Consider the following 20,998-nt stretch of genomic DNA (forward strand, 5'->3'; position numbering starts at 1 on the left):
ATGCATGTGTATACTGTGTTAAAAGAAGACTATAAGTAGATATAAAATAATAGGTTCGTTATTCTACTCTTTTAAGGACCTTAAAATTTAGTGGCAAAGATAGTGGTAAAATTGAATGATAGAATTAGACTAGCAAAAAAAAAAAAAGAGAGTAGTTAAAAACATGAAAATTACAATGCTACAACTCTACATTCTCAAATTATTTTAAGAAGAGAATTCTTTTCCAAGAAAATATTAAGAAAAAGGGAAAACAAACTATGACTTCTGCAGTCTTTCTTGATTCGCACCACTGCCTCACTACAAAATTGTTCTTGCTCTTTCAAACTTTATTTCCTAACTTCATCCAGTCTCATCCGACTTCTGGATCCTTGATCCAAAGAGCTCTTTCTAAGGTTAGGAATGATCTTCAGTCACTAAATCTGATGAACACTTTTAATGTTAATTTCAACACAATTTGATGCTACTGACCCCTCTTGTCTTAAAAATCTTTCTTCTGCCTCTCTTAGTTTTCCTGACATGTTTTCTGATTTCTGATTGCTTTCTTCATGTCTGCTTTCTAAGATCACTGCTTCTATCCAATCATCAGTGTTGTGGCTCTTCAGAACTTGGTCCTATGGCTCTTTGTATTTTATACTTTCTTTAACCTCATATATTCATGTATTCAATTAACATTTCACCTCTTCATCCCATCCTAGATCAAACTTGATTTCTACCCAGTAAGGAAGTCAGAAACCTGAATCATACCAGAAACCTTGTGTCCTTTACCACACATATCAAATGTAGCAGTGACTCCTACCATTTTATATTATAAATACTTTTTAGTCACATCACCTTAGTCCATTATCTTAGCTGCACTGCTAGTCACCCACATTTACCCTGACCTCCGAGGTATCTTTCTAGTGCGTAAATCTTATTATGTCACCCACTTAACTAAAGTAAGTCAGTGGTTTCCCAGTGGTCACAAGACTAAAAATTAACCTGAGTAATACAGCCTATAATGCTGCACATACTCAAATACCTCCCTACCCTCCAGCCTTATCTCATCAAGACCCAGTGTCCACTCATTAACCTGTAGACATGCTGGCTTCTAGCACCTCAAATTCATTTGTGTTTATCCCTCCTCCTCAGTGCCCTGGACTTCCTGGATTTTGTTTTGTGGGGGAGCATATATATTCTGGAACTGAAAAAGTCTAGATTTGAATCCCAGGTCATTTGTTATATCCTCTGTGACCTCTGTGTATTATAAAACCTTTCTCTGTTGCCCAGGCTGATTTAGTGTGACCCTATCTCCACAAAAAGTAAAATTAGCCAGGTGTGATGTCATGTACCTGTTGTACTAGCTACTCAGGAGGCTGAGGCGGGAGGACTGCTTGAGCCTACAGAGGCTGCAGTGAGCTGTGATTGTGCCACTGCACTCTAGCCTGGGCAACAGAGTGAGATCCTATCTAAAAAGAAAAAAGAAAACATTATTCTAAGTGAGATAAGCCTGACACAAGAGGACAAATATTGTATCACTCCACTCTAACAGAAATGGGAGAGTTAGCTACATGTGCTTAGAAGTACCTAGAATAGGAAAATTCATAGAGACAAGAAGTAGAACAGAGTGGGGTCATGGAAATGGATAATTATTCTATAAGGGGTACATGATTCTGTTGGGGATGATGGAAATGTTTTGTAAGTAAACAGTGGTGATGTTTGCACATTGTGAATATATTTAATGATGCTGGAACTGATATTTCAGATGGTAAATTTTATGCATGTTTTATACTTTTTTTAATTAAAGGAAACTACTGAGTGAAAAAAAAAAAACCTTTCTCAATCCTAGTTTCTACCTCTATGAATTATAGTTAATATTTCCCATACGAATGTCTTGTGAAGATTAACGTTATGTCACATTACTTACTTCCCAGCCTTGAAGTGAAATTAAGTTTGTATCATCTTGCTCCGGGGTATATAAACACCTGGATATTTAGTATTTAATAAGTTGTTTAACGAATAAAAGTAAAAACAAAAAAGGAAATGGAAAGGGAAGGGAGAGAGAAGGAGGAGAAAAGAAAGACAGCATGAATGAGAAGAAAGGAGAGAATTTCTTCTTTCTATTTTCTTCTTTCAATTTTCAACTTCTCTGCAAACAACAGATGACTTTGACTTGAATGAACTGTTCGTGAAATGTACTAAGAAAAACACAGTTGATGAGATTAAAAGGACAAGATGGAAGATGGTAGAAGAGTGTCATTCTAATACAGTGAGAAAAAAGGAAACACTGAAGAGGTATGAGAGATTATTCCCTCTTTCACAACTGAAATAGATTATAGCATGAAAAGGATGAGAGGAGGGACTGGATGATATGAAGTAATGAAAGCAAAACTCGGCTCAGTGTGGTTGTGAGAGTGAAAATGGGGAAGTAAATGTAGAAATAGTATAGAGAAAATCATTAAATGTTATTTCTAAGCTGACTGTGAGGAACAATGTTGAGTGAACAGATCAAATAAATACAGAATATCATTCCCCAAGTATATGTTCCTCTTTTCCAGCTCCTTGTATCTCTTCCTGCTGCACAGCCTTGACATCTGGGAGAATAGCGATGAGGTGAACAGGAGCTATGGAATAGTGAATGGACAGCTGTTTCCGGGTGTAAGATGTACGTATGACGTAACACATTTAGCTGATTTCTAAGAACAGATAATTTCAATGAAGCTTTGAAGACAGGTATGGAAACAGAAATGGGAGAGTTGGCTACATGTGCTTAGTAATGGAAATCACTTAAAGACTCTTGACAAGTAATTTTTCAATTACCAAAGCCCTAAAAATAATTATCTCAGAAGAATGGAGATATGATTGTAAGGGAAAGCAAAAGAGAGTGGATGCGGATTATACAAAGGCAAGAGGGGAAATCAACATACAGAGAGAAGCATTAATGAAATATGGCTAGTTAGAATGAATAAAGATCTAGTATTTGATAGCACAACAGAGTAACTACAGTCAGCAATAATTTATTGCACATTTAAAATTAACTAAAGAATATAATGGTATTGTTTGCAGCACAAAGAAAGGATAAATGCTTGAGGTGATGAATACCCCATTTACCCTGATACAATTATTACATATTGTATGCCTGGTATCAAAATATCTCATGTACCCATAAATATATATACCTACTCTGCATCCACAAAACTTAAAAATTTAAAAAATGCAAATGAGGATAGGGGCGATGTCACAGATGCCTAATACTAGCAAGGTTACAGGTATTTCACCTCTTCTATTAAATTTTTATTATTTCATTTTATTTTTCCAAAAGTTATTGGGGTACAGCTGGTATTTCATTACATGAGTAAACTCTTTAGTGGTGCTTTAGTGACTAGGAGATCCTAGTGCACCCGTCACCCAAGCAGTATACACTGCACCATATTTGTTGTCTTTTATCCCTTATCCCCTTCCCACTCATCCCCCAAGTCCCCAAGGTATACATTCTTATGCCTTTGCCTCCTCATAGCTTAGCTCCCACATATCAGTGAAAACACATGATGTTTGCTTTTCCATTCCTGAGTTACCTAACTTAGAATAATAGTCTCCAATCTCACCCAGGTCACTGCAAACGCTATTAATTCATTCCTTTCTATGGCTGAGTAGTACTCCATCCTATATATATATACCAGAGTTTCTTTATCTACTTGTTGATTGATGGGCATTTGGGTTGGTTCCACAATTTTGCAATTGTGAATTGGGCTGCTATAAACATGTGTGTGCAAGTATCTTTTTCAAATAATGACTTATTTTCCTCTGAGTAGATACCCAGTAGTGGGAATGCTGGATCAAATGGTAGGTCTACTTTTAGTTATTTAAGGAATCCTCACACTGTTTTCCATAGCATCTCTACTATTTTACATTCCCACCAGCAGTGTAGAAGTGTTCTCTGATTGCCGCATGCATGGCAACATCTATTGTTTTTTTATTTTTTGATTATGGCCATTTTTGCAGAAGTAAGGTGATATCACATTGTGGTTTTGATTTGCATTTCCCTGATCATTATTATGTTTAGCATTTTTTCATATGTTTGTTGGCCATTTGTATATCTTCTTTAGAGAATTATCTATTCATGACCTTAGCTCACTTTTTGATGGGATTTTTTTTCTTACTGATTTGTGTGAGTTATTTGCAGATTCTAGATATTAGTCCCTTGCCAGATGTATGGATTGTGAAGATTTTCTCCCACTCTATGGGTTGTCTGTTTACTCTGCTGATACTCTGCTGACTGCTCCCTTTGCTGTGCAAAAGCTCTTCAGTTTAATTATGTCCCAGCTATTTATCTTTGTTTTTATTGCATTTTCCTTTGGGTTTTTGGTCACTAAATCCTTACCTACGCCAATATCTAGAAGGGTTTTTCCAATGTTATCTTCTAGAGTTTTTATAGCTTCGGTCTTAGGTTTAAGTCCTTAATCTATCTTGAGTTGATTTTTGTATAAGGTGAGAGATGACGGAGGCATATGGAGTAAACATATGTGTCAGTCTAACCCCCAGACATTCTTACCTCACAGCCCTTGGAGGAATAAGTAATTTGAATAGAGGGAAATATAGTGGCTCGATTTCAAGAATTTTAGATGTGGAAATCCTATGGGAAAAGACTTGAGGATGTTTAATATACCTTATACAGTAGAAAGAAATACAAGCTGCCTACTTTAAGGCAGATGTGGTAATTCTGTCTCAAAGAGTTTCTAAAGTATTACCCAAACTAAAAGCCTTAAGATTGAATATGTATCTTTGGTTGATTCTATTATGTTGTTTACTTTCCATAGTTTAAATTTCAAGTAATTTTATGCTTGCATTTCTTATAAACAACACACTTTAAATTATTTTGAATTTGTTTTAAATGGCAGATTTAGTAATATATTTATATTTAGACCAAAATGCATACATTGCAGAATATTTAATGGTACTCCAGTGGAAAAAAGATGAAATAAAGGGATATATGTAATACTAACTATTTAACAATTTTCAAAGAAATCAAATTTGCTTTGGCTTTTTCAAGGGATGATTCTCTAAGGAAAATCACATAAGAATCAATGTAAATGGTCACTAAGGCTATTTTTGTTCTGCATTTCAGGCTTAAAATATACTAAGCAAACAGAGTTAGATGCTGAAAAAATATATACTCTACCCTGATTAATGGATGCTATAGATATCTTTCTGCTCTGTCTGCTTGGTTAGCTTTGTTTCAAATATGATACAGATCTCATGCTGCACGGCAGATCCAGAAATAGTCCATGTTCCTTTAAATTCAGGCAATGCATCATTTTCTATTACAGTGTGTCACACCAGTCTATGACTGTAAAGCATGAGTTATGTGGATATGGACCAGTAGGTGAACTGGTCCCAAAAAATGCACAATTTGAAGATCCAAGTAAAATAGTCTCATGAAAAAAAAATATTTTTAAAAATAGAATCATAAATAACACATATGACTTGTGAAGGGGGCAGTCTCTTATTTACTTAAAAAAAATCAATATTCCACATAATATTTTCAAAATCTCTATAAAATACATTTTGACCATATGCATTTATATGGTCTAGTTCTTAGAAAACCAGAAAGTTTCCTATGTCAAATCTCACCTTTTTATTATTCAAACATTAGTTATAAAAAAATAAGTAATGCAAGATAGTCTCTTTTCACATCATTTATGTGTAACAAAACAATAATAGGAGATAACAAAATGGAGTCAGAAGAAAAGAATTTCAAAAATAAGAAATTATGTTTGTTGTAAAAATTTATATTTTCTAGTGAGGTCATAAGGGCAATACGAGCAAAGATATATGACACTTAAATTGCTATATCATCACTACTAAAATTATCATTAATTAACATTTATTTTCCCTGATCTGCTAGGTATTGTAGAGAGTTTCAAGATGGACATAGTTTTAAGATAGATATCATTCCAAACAAGAGAGAACACACAAAACAAATTTAAAACAAGTGAGAATACTAGAAAGGAATAATTAATAAACGATGAAAATAATAGATGGCAATTAGAATGTTGCAAAACTAAAGTTTTCTGCAATACTGAAATCTGATTATTCAGAAATATGTACCAAAATTGAGTATCAAAACTGTGCTTAAATAAAATTGAGAAGAAAATGGGGAAGATTCCAGGTATAGAGGTAGTAAGGAAAGTCAGGGGAAACTGGCAGTTTTGGTAAATTATTATTATAAAATTTCATACATAGTGTGTTATTCATAAGCTTTTATAACATCCTTCTTTGAGCATCCAGATATCTCTAATCATGCCCCTAAAACTTCCCTTGCAACTTGGAGGAAGAATGTCAGATGTAGAAAGGCCGTAAGTTATGCAGCAAGAAGAAAAAATATATAAGCTGGAAGGGACACCAAATCTTTGAATCTTAGTAATGCATATTTGAAAAAGATAACCACATTAATTCATTTAGCCATTTTTCATTCTATTCAATAAACATCAGTTAGCAACTATGTATTTAGGAGGTGTTCAGCATTCCAGTGCTGAGACATATTGACACTTGAGGCAAAAGGATAAATATGCCCTTCAGTATACATTTATTATCAAAATATGTTCCCATATTTTGAACCCAGTGGAAAAAGTTAATGAAGGCTCTACAGTCACAAGCAAGATTATATACAAAAACTCCACATTGCTGTATCTGTTTGCATGCCATGTACAACCCTTAGTGAGGGTTGCAGCACTTACAGGACTCAGGTACCACGGCCTGGTTGGAAATGACTGTTACCATGGTATACACATAATAATGCAGGGTTGTATAAAAAAGAAATAGAAACTTGTCTTTATTTTAAATCTAAAATATTTTAAATTTTAAATTGTGGTATTTTATTTATCATGAATTTTTGCATTCATTTTTATTTTTAAAATATTATATCTAAATATTCTTTATCTTTACTTTTGAATGTTTTGGTGTCCCCTTAAATTTCACATATTTTTGGCTTCCCCATAATCCAGATTTTGGGGTCAAACAAGAATTATTAATGCAAAGTAGAATACAACAGCATGTCTGCTCTTAAAGAACTGAAGGTGTAGTATGCATTTCATTTCCAAATTAATATCTTCTAACCTGTAGCCTTTTTCTTCTCCCTCTACAATGTATTTCGATGTTCACTTTTAGCTCTTCATTTTCATTATTTTCTAACTCCTTTAGTTTGATTTGTAAACTCCTGCACAATTTTTTAAAATACTAAGATTTTACAAATATTCTCAAAGAATTTCATACACTACTTTGATGCCTTAAACATGGTATTTAGAACATGAGTTAATCTTACTGATAAAGAAGTCTCATTATTATAAGCATGAACTATTTTAAGGTAATGCCTTAAAGAGCTTTCAAACTGTTGCACTGGCTCCTATGCTAAACAATCATAGATTAGTGCATTCCTATTTACCTACCTACTTTTGCAATTTGATTTCTCTTTCCCTACTACCACTTTAATCAACACATACTTACACAGCATTTACATATCTCTATCACAGTAACTCCTGTTGATTACACAAAGAAAACTTATTTCAGGACCTTTACTGATAACATTAACGGTTGTAGGGGACACCAAGCTAAGCATTACTAGTGATATACAAGACTTTGTAGTTACATCTATGTGCTCCTAAAAGTGCCCTCTTTTATTCTTTCTCACTTGATATTTTGAATCTGCAATCAGCTTGGAAAATGGATAAGCATAATAACAAATCCTTAGTGAGAGTCTGGGGACCGCCTCAGAGTAGCATGCATGGACTTTCAGTAATGTGGTTTGTGATTATCGTAACTCTTTTGTAGATCAGGGCAGCCCATCTCTGGATCTACAACTGTTTTTCAGAAAGTTGAATAATAAATCAGTGGGATGAGTGAAACTTCATAAGCATGGATTCCATGAATAGTTTATAAATTTAATTGATCATTTATCCCATTTCTAGTGTGTATGGAGAACTCAATTTTCAGAAAGTGTTTAGTGAACTTAGGTTCAAAGATTTTTCATGAAGCATTCATTATTAATTATAACCAAATGTAATTCTTTTAATCTGATAGTTCATCAGCTTTGTTATTTGTATTATACAGCCCAACAATTATTTTTATTAAATTAACAATTGAAAGTAATATTGTAAATTGTTTTCTATTGGCTTCAAATAAACTCATTCTTTACCTGATTTTTAAGGGGCTGATTAGTAAAGGTCCTGAGATAAGTTTACTTTGCATAATCAACAGTAGATACTGTGACAGAGATATGTAAATGCTGATGGTGTTATTGAATATTCTGATGTGATATATTATTTCAAGAAAAGGGTAGATAAACAGGCATACTTTGGTCTAACAACTGAATTAAACATTTAAATATGTAGTTTTCCTTTAATAATCAGAATACTTTAATATTCAAATCACAGAAGTTGATCACCGACATCTTAGTCAATATATTAGACTTCAGTGAAAAAAAGAACTGGGGTCCTAATATTTACTGAATGTACACTGTATACTTGGCACAGAGGACCATATCACAGGAGTTAACAGCACAGACATATTGGCTTGATTGCCAGCTCTGCCACATACTAGTGGATGAATTAACCTTTCTATGCTTCTGTTGCACCAGTCATTGGGATTATTACAGTAATGTATATCTAATATAATTACTGTGAGAAATAAATGACCATAGGTAAACAGTGCCCACAGAGGCAAGTGCTCAGAAACCATCAGCTACTGTTATTATATATATAGTCTCACTTATTACTTATTTCAATACTTTGAGATTGATGTTGTGTCCACTCTGTTTGGAAAAGAAAATCCAGATCCAAACATATATCATTTATCTGTACCAGTATTCCTAAAACTGAAACCTACATTTGATCATTGTAAAGTGTGACTGCGGTCAATTCAAGGATAATTAAGCAATATCTTTGTTTTATGTTTTTATATTATTCAAGTTTCTAAATTGAGGGACCTATAAAAATAAATGAAATATGGTTTATCTGCTAATTCTGACAGTAGCCTAATCAACTTTAAGAAAGAAGAAAAAAAATCCAAAAATCAAAAAGTAAATTTAGAAAAAGATAAAAAGATAGAAGAAGCTGATCAAATAGGCTTGCTTTCATTCAAAGTTATAAGTTAAAGAAAAAGGAGGAGCATAGCTTTTATTTATATTTCTTACTCACTTTCCTAATCTCACTTCTGTCTTTTCCACTGTTTTTCTTGTGACATTTCATGTGCTGTTTACTAAGCATATTTTATCTCCTTTTTCCCGTATTCCTTAATTTCTGGTCTAATGCATTTTATTGGTTTACATCATAATCTTAGCAATATTGCAAAAATGTATGTAATGGTTTCCTGTACAATAGAAAAACATATTAACCCCTTCAAAACTGCCTCTTTACTATGTTGATAAACAATGCCATTACTAACAACTGTACATCCATGCATTCTAGTTGAGCGAGCATCTGTCTCCTGGTTTATTTCTTGTCAAGTTTACAGATTATTCTGCATAACTTTTCACCCTGAATCTACACTCTACATGACACAGGTAAAAAAGTACATAGCCAAGTGCAACACTCTTTCTTTAGAGAGTGAGCATGCAGTGCAAATTCATGCTGTGAGGATCTGCAAAGATCCTTGAGCCTATGAACAGGTATGAAAAATATGTGGCAATCTGGAAAAGCATTTTTTAGACAAACTACTATTGTATTATGTAGACAACAATAAAATTGTTTACCCACAAAACAGCCGTTTATAATACTGATATTTTTAATATGCAACTATAACTTTGAGAATTTAAATCTATAGACAGTTTCCATTAGAGAATGCACAGGTAAATAATTAAAAATTCAAAATCAAAATATCACAATAACCACAGATTTTATACATAAAAAATAACTGCCTTCTTCAGTTTGCATTACAAAAAGAAATATTTCCTTATAACAGCTGAAAAGAGTAGAATCCAGATCTTGAATATTTAATAGAAAATAAAATGATATTTATTTTTAAGTGCATTCTACATTCAACACAACTGCATACTCACAACAAATCTATTGCGTTGCCCTGACATAGTTACTGCAAAGGTTTTTCCTTTGCTGTCCCAAGGGCCCAATTGATTTATCTGCCAGAAGCCTAAAGCCCAAAAATAAGATAGCTTTGAGTTTACAGAGGTCATTTTTCATTGTCTAAATAAAAATTTCTAAACAAAAATCTCTCATCCTGTTAACCGCAGGGTCCTTATCTCCCCAGAGGCTACAGCAACCTGAAAGAAGCCATTTCAATTCTTTCATGAAGAAAGATAAAAGCAAGTTTTCGATTAGAAAGCCAAGCAAAACCTTCTTATTAAATGGTGGTAACAGTAACTAGTTGAAAAGGCAAAACTGTTCTAGAATGGGGTGTTTGGCAGGGGGAGTTGGAAATTATTATGCATGAGACAAACCTTATACAGAGATTGGGAAGACAATCAAAGACAGTGACATTGGAGGAGGCAAAAAGAAGTTTATGAATCCTTGTAATTCCTCACAGTTGTTTTACCCAAGTCCTTAATAAACTGCCTAGCTTTATCAAGCATGTTCTCTTAATTGTGTGTGCCTACTTTTATTAACCAACATTAACTACATGCCACAATAATTATGCATGCAGGGCCATCTTCTCTGATCTGTCATCATTCACAGTGCTTATGCAGCACAGGCGGAGGTGGAATGTGGCATGTTATCCAGCTTTAGAATAATAGATTTCGTGAGGCTAAGCTAAAAGGAAAATTATCAAAAGTGACTTCATAGACTAAGTTTTGATAATGAAGATAAACATAGACACTAATGGCAATGCCCTGGGAAATAAACCAGGGCCATGAATGAAAAAGATTCTGCTATTTTGGAGACGTCTGCAATAAGTGAAGGAGAATTTAAAAATAGTGCTCATATTTTAACGTAATTTTTTCAGTAGGATGTAGTAGTAGAATTCAAATAATTTGGTCATACTTTTTTAGTAAAACAAACTAGTTTATCCTCCAGTTAAAGAGCTGCGGTATCAATCTTAGTATATTTGAAAAAGAGACATGGTAGGGGGTTGGGGCAATACTTTAATTCAGTAAGCTTAATTTTTAAAGTCTTTTCAGTTTGTCCTATGACTGTATATCCTATTAATTATTTAGATTTTTATTAATTTTACATATTTTTGTTGTTGTTTTTATTATACTTTAAGTTCTGGAATCTATGTCCAGAATGTGCAACTTTGTTACGTAGGTATACAGATGCCACGGTGGTTTGCTGCACCCATCAACCTGTCATCTACATTAGGTATTTCCCCTAATGTTTTCCCTCCACTACCCTCCACCCCCTGACAGGCCCCAGTGTGTGATATTTCCCTCCCTGTGTCCATGTGCTCTCATTGTTCAATCCCCTCTTATGAGTGAAAACGTGGTGTTTGGTTTTACGTTCCTGTGTTAGTTTGCTGAGAATGATGATTTTCAGCTTCATCCATGTCCCAGCAAAAGATATGAACTCATCCTTTTTTATGGCTGAATAGTATTCCATGGTGTATATGTGCCACATTTTCTTTATCCAGTCTATTATCGATGGGCATTTGGATTGGTTCCAAGTCTTTGCAATTGTGAATAGTGCTGCAATAAACATACGTGTGCATGTGTCTTTATAGTAGAATAATTTGTAGTCCTTTGGGTATATATCCAATAATGGAATTGCTAGGTCAAATGGTATTTCTTGTCCTAGATCCTTAATGAATTGTGACACTGTCTTCCACAATGGGTGAACTAATTTAGGCTCTCACCAACAGTATAAAAGTATTCCTATTTCTCCACATACTCTCCAGTATCTGTTGTTACCTGACTTTTTAATGATTGCCATTCTAATTGGCATGAGATGGTATCTCATTGTGGTTTTGATTTGTATTTCTCTAATCTTGATATAAAGAGAGATACCCCCAAATGGGAATAAATGTTCTGGCATAAGCTATAAAGAATTGGGCTTTCCTTATCTGCCTACTCTTAGCCTAAAGTAGTATCTATGAATACAAATTTATTCCTCTCAGTCTAGGTATATATTTTGAAAAGCAACTGAATGTGCTCTTTATTCTGTACCACATAAAGAACATACTTTTCTTCCCTTCCCCAAAGAAAATATGAAAATAAGATTTCCATATATTGATTGTAAAGTTTAATTGTCACAAACCAGAGGTTATCCAATGAAATACTGTCAGAGGCTATGTCTTCATATTAAATATTTTAATGCTAAAGTTATTTTATCTGACAGGTAATATCTACATTTTTTAGGAGTTTACTTTGCAAAGAATTCATCCTAGTGGATTCAGATGAAGGCTATGTTGCTCAAAACCAGATAAAATATGAGAATATAACATGAGAAATTTTTGTCTGTGCCTGTATTTATGTGTGTGCATGTGTTAATAATGTGTTAATTATGATGACACTGTAATATGCTTTTGTTTTTGGTTTTGTCCTATACTTATAATGGGTAAGTGGTAACAGAAGCTTTAAATATTTTTAGGCCAAAATCATCTTGACTATTTTCTATAGGCTGAAACTTTGAAGATTAATTTGTCACCAGCTCATGTGTTACAAAGGGATCCAGGACTGCCCCATAAGAAAAGATGCTCACAAGGCCATCTTCAGGTAAAGTATCTGTTTCTATCCAGTGATGAGTATTTATTATATGCCTCAAGTATTCCTTGTAGGGTACCAAACACAGGATCAGTTTCACTGCTTCTTAAACATATGAATCCACCCTCAACCAGAAATACAGAATTCCTTTCTGGGCTTTCATCCAAGAGTAGAATGTTGATCTCTCAGATCTTGTATGCCCATCAAAATCTAAACTGTGAGAACTATAATACTTGGGGAAACAAAAAACTGAAGACCAATCTCTCTCTTCTAAATTATAATTTCTGCTTTGAATCAGAATATTCCATAAGAGGTTATCATATATTGCATTTACTTTCCCCACACATAATGGATGCTATTGAGTTGTGTATTGATGTCCCTGACTTACTCTATAGAAGGTTGCATACAACAAAGCAACCCTATAAAATTCCCATAAATAAAATTGCAGTTCACGTAGCAAGGTTGCAGAAGAGATTACACCCTGCATCACTTCATATTCTTCATAACAAGATTCACATAGGAAATGTCATTTAGAAATCAGTACTCAAAAACAATCTGTTTCCCCTGAGGAACGATTAGAGCTTAACTTTGTTGATACTAAGTTTTAGAAAACCAATTTTATCTATTTTATTCCCATTTTTGCCATACTATCCATCATTTCAACTATTTTTGGGAAATAGGATGTGGCATAAATAATAAAAGAAATAATTAAAATGATTGAGCTCATATTACAAAAGCCCTACATACTAACTAAAAGGAACACTTGACTCACATTGGCTTGAGTAGCACAGTCATGTTCTAGAGGGAGGTGGTCTATGGCTGGTGCTCAGCAGTGTCAGAAGGACCAAACTTCCTCCACCTTTCTGCACTGCTATAGTTAGACTGTTATTTTTTTCCCTCTGTGCTTGCTGACTCTTGGTTATAAGACTGCTGCCAGGACTCTGCATAATAAAACTATATTCAAAGATGAGATGAACAGGGAAGGACAGCACTAGCCACACCTGGGTCAGGTCGAGTTTTGCTTTCATAATCTGGATGGTTACTTTTAAAATGTGTTCATTGTGATGGCATCCTACTGTCATTAGCTGGGATCTCAATGCCCCAAATAATGTGAAGTTTACTCTTAGCGTCACTAGATGCTAAAAGTCTCCCCCAGCAGACTTTTCCTCATGCCTCATTGGATATAATGAGAACTTATGGCTCCTTTTTGCTGTAAGTGAAACTGAGAAAGAATGTACTAGGCTTTCCAGAATTTACAGTAGGGGTGGCATGAGAAAGGGCAGTGGTATGTGGCTGGTAGATTATCCAGAAAAAAAGAAACAAAAATGAAAATTATGCTCTGCCACAGTTATTAAGAAACCCCAAAAGATGCTTTTAAATACTAGTCATTAATTTCAAAAATAATAAATCACCAGGTGAGTACGGCAATATTATAAAATACCTAAGAAAGTGGTAGAGTTTTGTTGTCATAATCTGGATGGTTACTTATAAAATGTGTTCATTGTGATGGCATCATACTATCATTAGCTGAGATCTCAAGGTCCCAAGTAATATAAGCTTGCTCTTAGGATAGTGGATGTAAATCATGTATCAGATTAAGTTCTTAATAATGTCTAACCTTTTGGCCAACTTCTTGTGAGACCTAATAGACCATCATTGTTTTTATACTGTATGAAGGATGACAAAGTATACAACATCCTCCCTGCCTATGTCTTCTTTCATACAATGTTCCTGAATTATTAGTATTATATTTAATTTGTGTTTTCTTAGCAAAAATCTTTTCAAGTCATTTATTCCTTTCATAGGGGTTCATTTAAATAGGCAATATAATTCATAAGTCCACTTACCCTAGCATGTGGAAACTATATTTGACATTAAGCTTAGTATGCATCAGGCATAATTCAAAATGTTTCAATCACATTTTCTGATTTTATCATCATAACAGCCAAACAAGGTAGGCACTGTTATTATCTCCATTTTATGGATAGAAAAAACTGAGGCTTAATGAGGGTTTAGAGGTCACTCATCTAGCAAGTTGCTGAGCTTGAATTCAAAATCAGGTTGGTCTGATCCCAAAGCCTTCTTTCTTAACCATTCTACCAATAAGTCAGTTAATTGAGTAATCAATCAAAATTCAACCAAGTACAGCTCTCCATGAAATGGAATTTTAAGGCACACTCATGATCTAAGAAAAAAAAATTAAAACAAAACATATACAATATTGTGGATTTATTGAAGGTAAACCTCTGGGAACAATACAATTTTATATTTGTATCTAATGTAGGGTTCAACAAAGGTTTATATCTAGCATAATGGCTGGAATCAGAATATTCTTAATCACTATAATTTCTAAGGAAAAATGAATATGAAAGCATAAAACTAAAGGAATATTCTAGTAAACATTCAGCCAATAAGGAAATTCAATATTGCTGCAAGAGAAGCTGAGAAAGAGCTTTTAAGGCCATATTCAGTTAATTAAAGGCCTTATGATATATTAGAAATGTCCCTAGATTTCTACCCCCAAATACTATGTGAATGCAGAGGTGACATAAACAACTGTGAACTTCCTATAAAGAAACAAATAAATCAGCAAATTCAATGACTGTCTGTGTATCTGGTGACATTCTCATTAGAATTCTTAAATGCAGATACCATGAGCATGTTGTGGGCCACAGGTTAGTTCATACTTAATAACGGTATGTTAATTGGCACTGAACAGACCTCATTCCACACTGTAATCCAGCTAAAGCATTGCACCATTTCCCCAAATTCTTAGGGTTTCTTTTTTTCCTCATAGATCTTATGCTGACAGATTTAAGCTAGAATTTTTTTTAAATGTATCTACTTGACCTTAAATTACAGTTCCAAACACTATCAAGCCTTTTGTCCTAACTCAGATGTGGTAATTAAAAAATAATTAAAATGCTACTATCTAATAAAATAAAATTTTCATCCAGTCTGTTGTTACATTTCATTTGAATCATTACAAATAATCATTTTGAAGATATCATTGGCATTTCCAGATCATGTTATTAAGAAATAGGTTGTTTGGTTCTTATCAGCCTCTTATTTTCTTTGAGAAATTAGGTATTTCCCTGTTTTACCATCAGTTTCTAAAGTGATAAAACTTCTTTCTAATTACTTATATTTGGGTGCAGAATCTCATGTAAATCGGGTTCAGACTTATTTGATGATAGGAAAACAGTGAAAAAGTTCTCAGAAGTACGAAGTGATGCTTAGGTATAGTTATTCTGGACTATAAAACACAAATGCTGTTTTACCCTCTTTTTCCCAAACCAATCTAGGTTTACTTTGCATCACTTCCTAGAGCTTGAGAAATCTTGTTTAGCTTTTTTTGTGCATTAAATGGTTTCCCAGCTCAATGTCATCAATTTTTATGCTCACACAAGTATGTGTCTCATTCCTGAGGTTTGGTGGTATATATTGACAGATCAATTACATTCAGAATCATGCATCCAGTTCTAATTTAGGTAGGTTTGAAATCTTCTTTAAAGGCCTTTTATCCATGCTATTGGGAACACTGGATATATAATATGCTCTGCCAAGTGGCTTCACCTGCAGTCTCACCTCATACACATAAAAGGGCTTGCCTGGTATAGAAAGTTCCCAAACAAGTAAACACAAGCATCTTTCTGAATATAAATAAAATTATCTTATCTAAAAGTAATCCTTTCAATTGAGATAGTTGTAATGTTACTAAATTTTTGCCTGTATGACCTTGCAGGAAGTTCAACTCACTCCACAATTTATTTGCCACCCTTTTCAGTTAAAACTATTAGTAGACAAACAATAGAACTGGTCAGTCTTATAGGGCAGCTTAATATGGTCTCTATCTTCAAGAGAATAGTAATAAATATACAATGTAACCTAATTTTTACATCCTTTCAAGTGTTCTGGGAATATAGTGATTTAGATATGCTGTTAAGTCTGGAGGTTTTCATAAAATGATTCTCTGGAATAGGTGATATTCTAGCAGAATCTTATGAATTTGGCCAGGAAAAGGTGAAAAAATCATCTAGTATTAGAGAAGATCACCAGGACAGGTATGCAGGATGGCCAGGAAACCAGATTTTTATGCTGGAATATACGGCCTGGGACATACTAGTGGGACCTGAGTCTGGAGACTGGATATAAGTGCCAGGTAAGCCCATTCTATGTTTTCAAAATGTACCATAGACCAAAAGGAGTCAACAAAGGGTTTTAAGAGGAAAATGAATGGTTTAGATTTTAGGTTTGCATTTTTGAAGCATTGCTTTAACTGCAATCATTGCTGCAGGTTGACTAAAGAAAATAAAATGAGAGGTATGATCTCTCAGCCAGTATCAGAAGGAGGAGGAGATTCTCCTAATGGCATCTGCCTGGTCGCTTGCAGAGACTCTCAAATCTGCGAGTTCCTTGTGTACATCTAATTCTGGACTTCAATTCTACAGCTACTTTTTCCTGCCCTTCATGAGTTAAGCCTCATGCACCATTCTTCCCTATACCGTGATTTCGCTTCCTTAATTCTAATATTTTTTAAGACTCCAGTCAACTCCTACCAACTTACTTCTCCTGCAGAAGAGAAATAAAAAGAAGCAAATAAATTGCATTCTTCAATGAAACAGGCCACAAATGCACAGTATTAATCATATGTTTATGTATTTCACATATCAAACTATTCTAAAACCAAACAGCTACAATGTGGCTCTGTGTAGTTTTCTTATATTTTACATTTATCCAGTGATATATCCATTTTATGATTAAAAATAATTTTAGTAGATATATATACAACACCAGCCAATGACATAAAAAATACATATAAAATAGTTATATTCCAAGAAAAAAATCAAATGATTAATTCCTAAGTGTTCAAGGAGAATGTTAAAAGAGAACAAATAATACTATACACATAGCTATGTGTGTGCACATATGCACAACTATGGGAACAATTATTTTTCTATTTTAAGATATGTTGTTGAGCTTACATGCTTGCTAGAAAGATCTTTATAAAAAGCACCCTGAAATAGCACCATAGTGTCTTAAGACAAAAACAAGAAAAAAAAAATTCCACTGCTATATGTCTTTCCATGTGGAAACCATCATGTTCTTGATAGAGACCATCATGTATTGGGACACATATGCTGTTTTCTACTATTTCTTTGATTAGCCCTCATTCTTGCTCTTCAGGGTTTCTATCATAATACAAGAAAATAAAATTTTAAGCCCAGAAGGATTTTTACAGTAATGCAAGCTATTGATCTGTGCATTTTTTTCAACCAGAGCTTAGTATTGCATCCAGATTCCTTACAGTTCCAATATGCCCAGTGGGTTAATATTAGGTAAGGTACAAGCTGTTAAAAAACTACCAGTATATTTTTTATCACTCAGTGTTGCTACCTATTTCAAGCTCCTATGGGAATGTAATGGAAACTTTATTTCTTTGTTTTATCCAAACCTCAGAATTCAGATATGCTTCGAGTGATAAAGATCAGTCATAAAGTACTCACTCAAATCATGATTTTTCCAGTGTTGGTTAATGCTAAGTTTTTCTGTTCATTATTTTCATTTGTCATTTTTATTTTTCGTAATTTCAAGGTAGTTTTTCAGCCACAACCCCTGCCCTGCCGCGCCCCTCTAGTAGTCCGCAGTGTCTCCTCTTCCTATCTTTATGTCAATATGTACTCGGTTAAAACATTTATTTTCAGGGCCATGATCATGCGTGCTGTCTCACGCAGAGTGACGTCCTAAATAGCGACCTTCCCAACCACAGAAGACTGGGGTGAACTATAGACACTGCTATTGTCTTCTCTAACTAAGCATCTTATCTTTCCACAATCTGCCCCTTCCAGTCTCTGCTTGAACCTTCTTCCTCTGACTTCTGGTCTCAGGTCCTTTGGCTATTACTGCTAGATGCATCTTATGCCTAATCTCTAGAGACTGGCCTTCACTCAGAGGCAGCTTTAGGAAATGCTTAAGCTTCAGGGTCCCTCCACAGGCCCCTTCCATGGCCCTAAGTAGGACATAGCAATTTGCCCACCAAGTCTTTCTTTATAGTTACATTGAAAAAGTTACAATTTTTATGGTTTTTTTTTTTCCTCAAACAAGACTACCCCTCCCATATTTTATAAGCTTCATGACCCACAAAACCCAGGACTACTTCTAACTTCAGAGGTAAGCTGGCTTTTTGGTTGAAGTTCTCCTTGCAGAACTCTTTTCTCTCCATCTGCACCAGCTAGGTTCCACTCACTGAGGCCAGTAGGCATGCTCTGGCTTGGCCCCCCACTCTTCAAGACTTCCAGGATCACTGCCCTGTCATGTTCAGATCTGGATCCTGATTATCAGTATAGCAGGATCAATATAGGAGAATGAAGTACAGTAAATAGTAAAAAACAAAAATTACCCTAAAAGCAAGGATGTGAATAAAATGCAAAATCCAGACCCCCAACATAGGATAGAAAACAGTTTATTTTCATCATCTGCTGCCAATTTTTCTGGGACTTATCCTAGAATCAGATGAAAACTGAGAAAAAGAAAACTTACTTTGAATGCCAAACATATCTAAATATCTCTGAGTGACAAGGTTTAGCCACAGATCTTGGGTCTTGAAAGTATGTTTGTTTCCACCTAAATGCCTGGCATCATCAGAGACTACAGAGCAAGTAGATGAAGCTGGGCATGTGGGGCTGTCCACCTGCAGAATGGCAGGTGGAAAATTATTCAGGGGAAGGAATTTAATTGGTGACCTTTAAAATAATGACTCATTACCTTAAAACATTTTTATTATGTCAGCATGAGAACTTCAACTGAAACTAATATATTTAAATCAAAAACAGTAGGTCTTATTTAACCTATCTTTAACCAAAAAGTACATTTTAAATAATTTATTGGGATTCTTTAACTTCCTTTTTCCTCCTGTTCCTTTCCTCTTTTCTTTACTTCTTCCTTTCTCCTTCTTTTCTTTCTTCCTTCCTTTCTTCTTTCCCTCCCTCCATGAAACCTTCCTTTTGTTTTTGGGCGGTTTCTATTCACTCCATTTGAAAATCAAATGGTAAATACAGAGCAGACTCTAACTCTAAATAGTCAAAGTCCTTTCCCCATCTTCTGAATGCTACTGACCAAAGTGGCTTCAGGATTAACCCTCCTAACCAGGCAAAGAAGTCAGGCAGACCAACATTCAATTTTTGATCTGGCTCCTATTAGCTGCTACATCAAGTTACCTAGATATAGAAATGAGATAATATGTGTAAAACACCTAGCTATGATCAGGGCCCTTAACAAAAGTTAGTTAATTGCATTCTTCCTCACAACTTACTACTTTTCGCCCAAGTGACCCAAAAACAGCAAAGTCATGGCACATATTGTATGCCCAGCCCTTAGACAACCATTTCAGATCTACATTTAGCCTGGAATTTGCCCAAAAAGAATGACTGAGATGGTTGGAAGCTCATTAACCAATATGCTGAATGTGTTATATGACCCACAAAAATAAGATTCCCTCATGCTAACACGGATCTGAACCTAATGAAAACATGTACAATCAGGCAGATACTCTAGTTTCAAGAAAATATGCAGCTAGACAGAAGCTGTATTTACTAGGACATGCTTGTAATTTTCAAAGCAAAATTTTGTGACCAGTTTTCATTATATTCTGGACTATGTAACTTTTATGGCATATACATTTATAAATAAAAGCATGAGAGCCTCTAAATCACTGACTTAGGCTGAAATGATGCCTCTAGGGTTTGGGATTATAAAAAAATAAAAGGAGACCTAGCAGGGATCATAAGGCAATATCCTACAGGAAGCAAAGTGATACCTGGGATTACAGTAGCAATTCCTTTCTGGCATTCACGAAGGAACATATTTTAGATAAACAAATAGGCAGAACATTTTGGATCTCTGTAAATAGATCTGAAAAGTCAGGCAAGAGCCTTTCCCTTTATGGGTGCAAATGACATCATTCATAACCTTTTGAGCAACTGGTGCATTTGGAAAAGCTGTAATTTGCAGATATGATATTAAAGTTGAACTATTCACTCTATTTTACATTACAGTACTATTGGCAGGACATGGGAAAGGCAATCTATGACAACATTTTTTATGACTGACTGTTTTTCTTTTAATAATAGAACTTTACCTGTAATGCTTCCATACTAATTTAAATATGTCTTTATGGACCTGAAAATAATAAATGCTGATTTATGCCCATATCAGTCTTTTATTATAAATACCATGATTGCTGTTTTTTCTAATGGATATATACATACAGAAAGTTAAGTGCCACACAGAAGATATACTAAATCATAGTCATTTCTTATTTCTCAGCTACATATTCAACAAGTATCAGTGTGCAAAGTACTGAAGAAGGATTTTGGACGA

This window comes from Saimiri boliviensis, chromosome 4, assembly GCF_048565385.1.
Source record: "Saimiri boliviensis isolate mSaiBol1 chromosome 4, mSaiBol1.pri, whole genome shotgun sequence".
Taxonomy (NCBI): Eukaryota; Metazoa; Chordata; class Mammalia; order Primates; family Cebidae; genus Saimiri; species Saimiri boliviensis.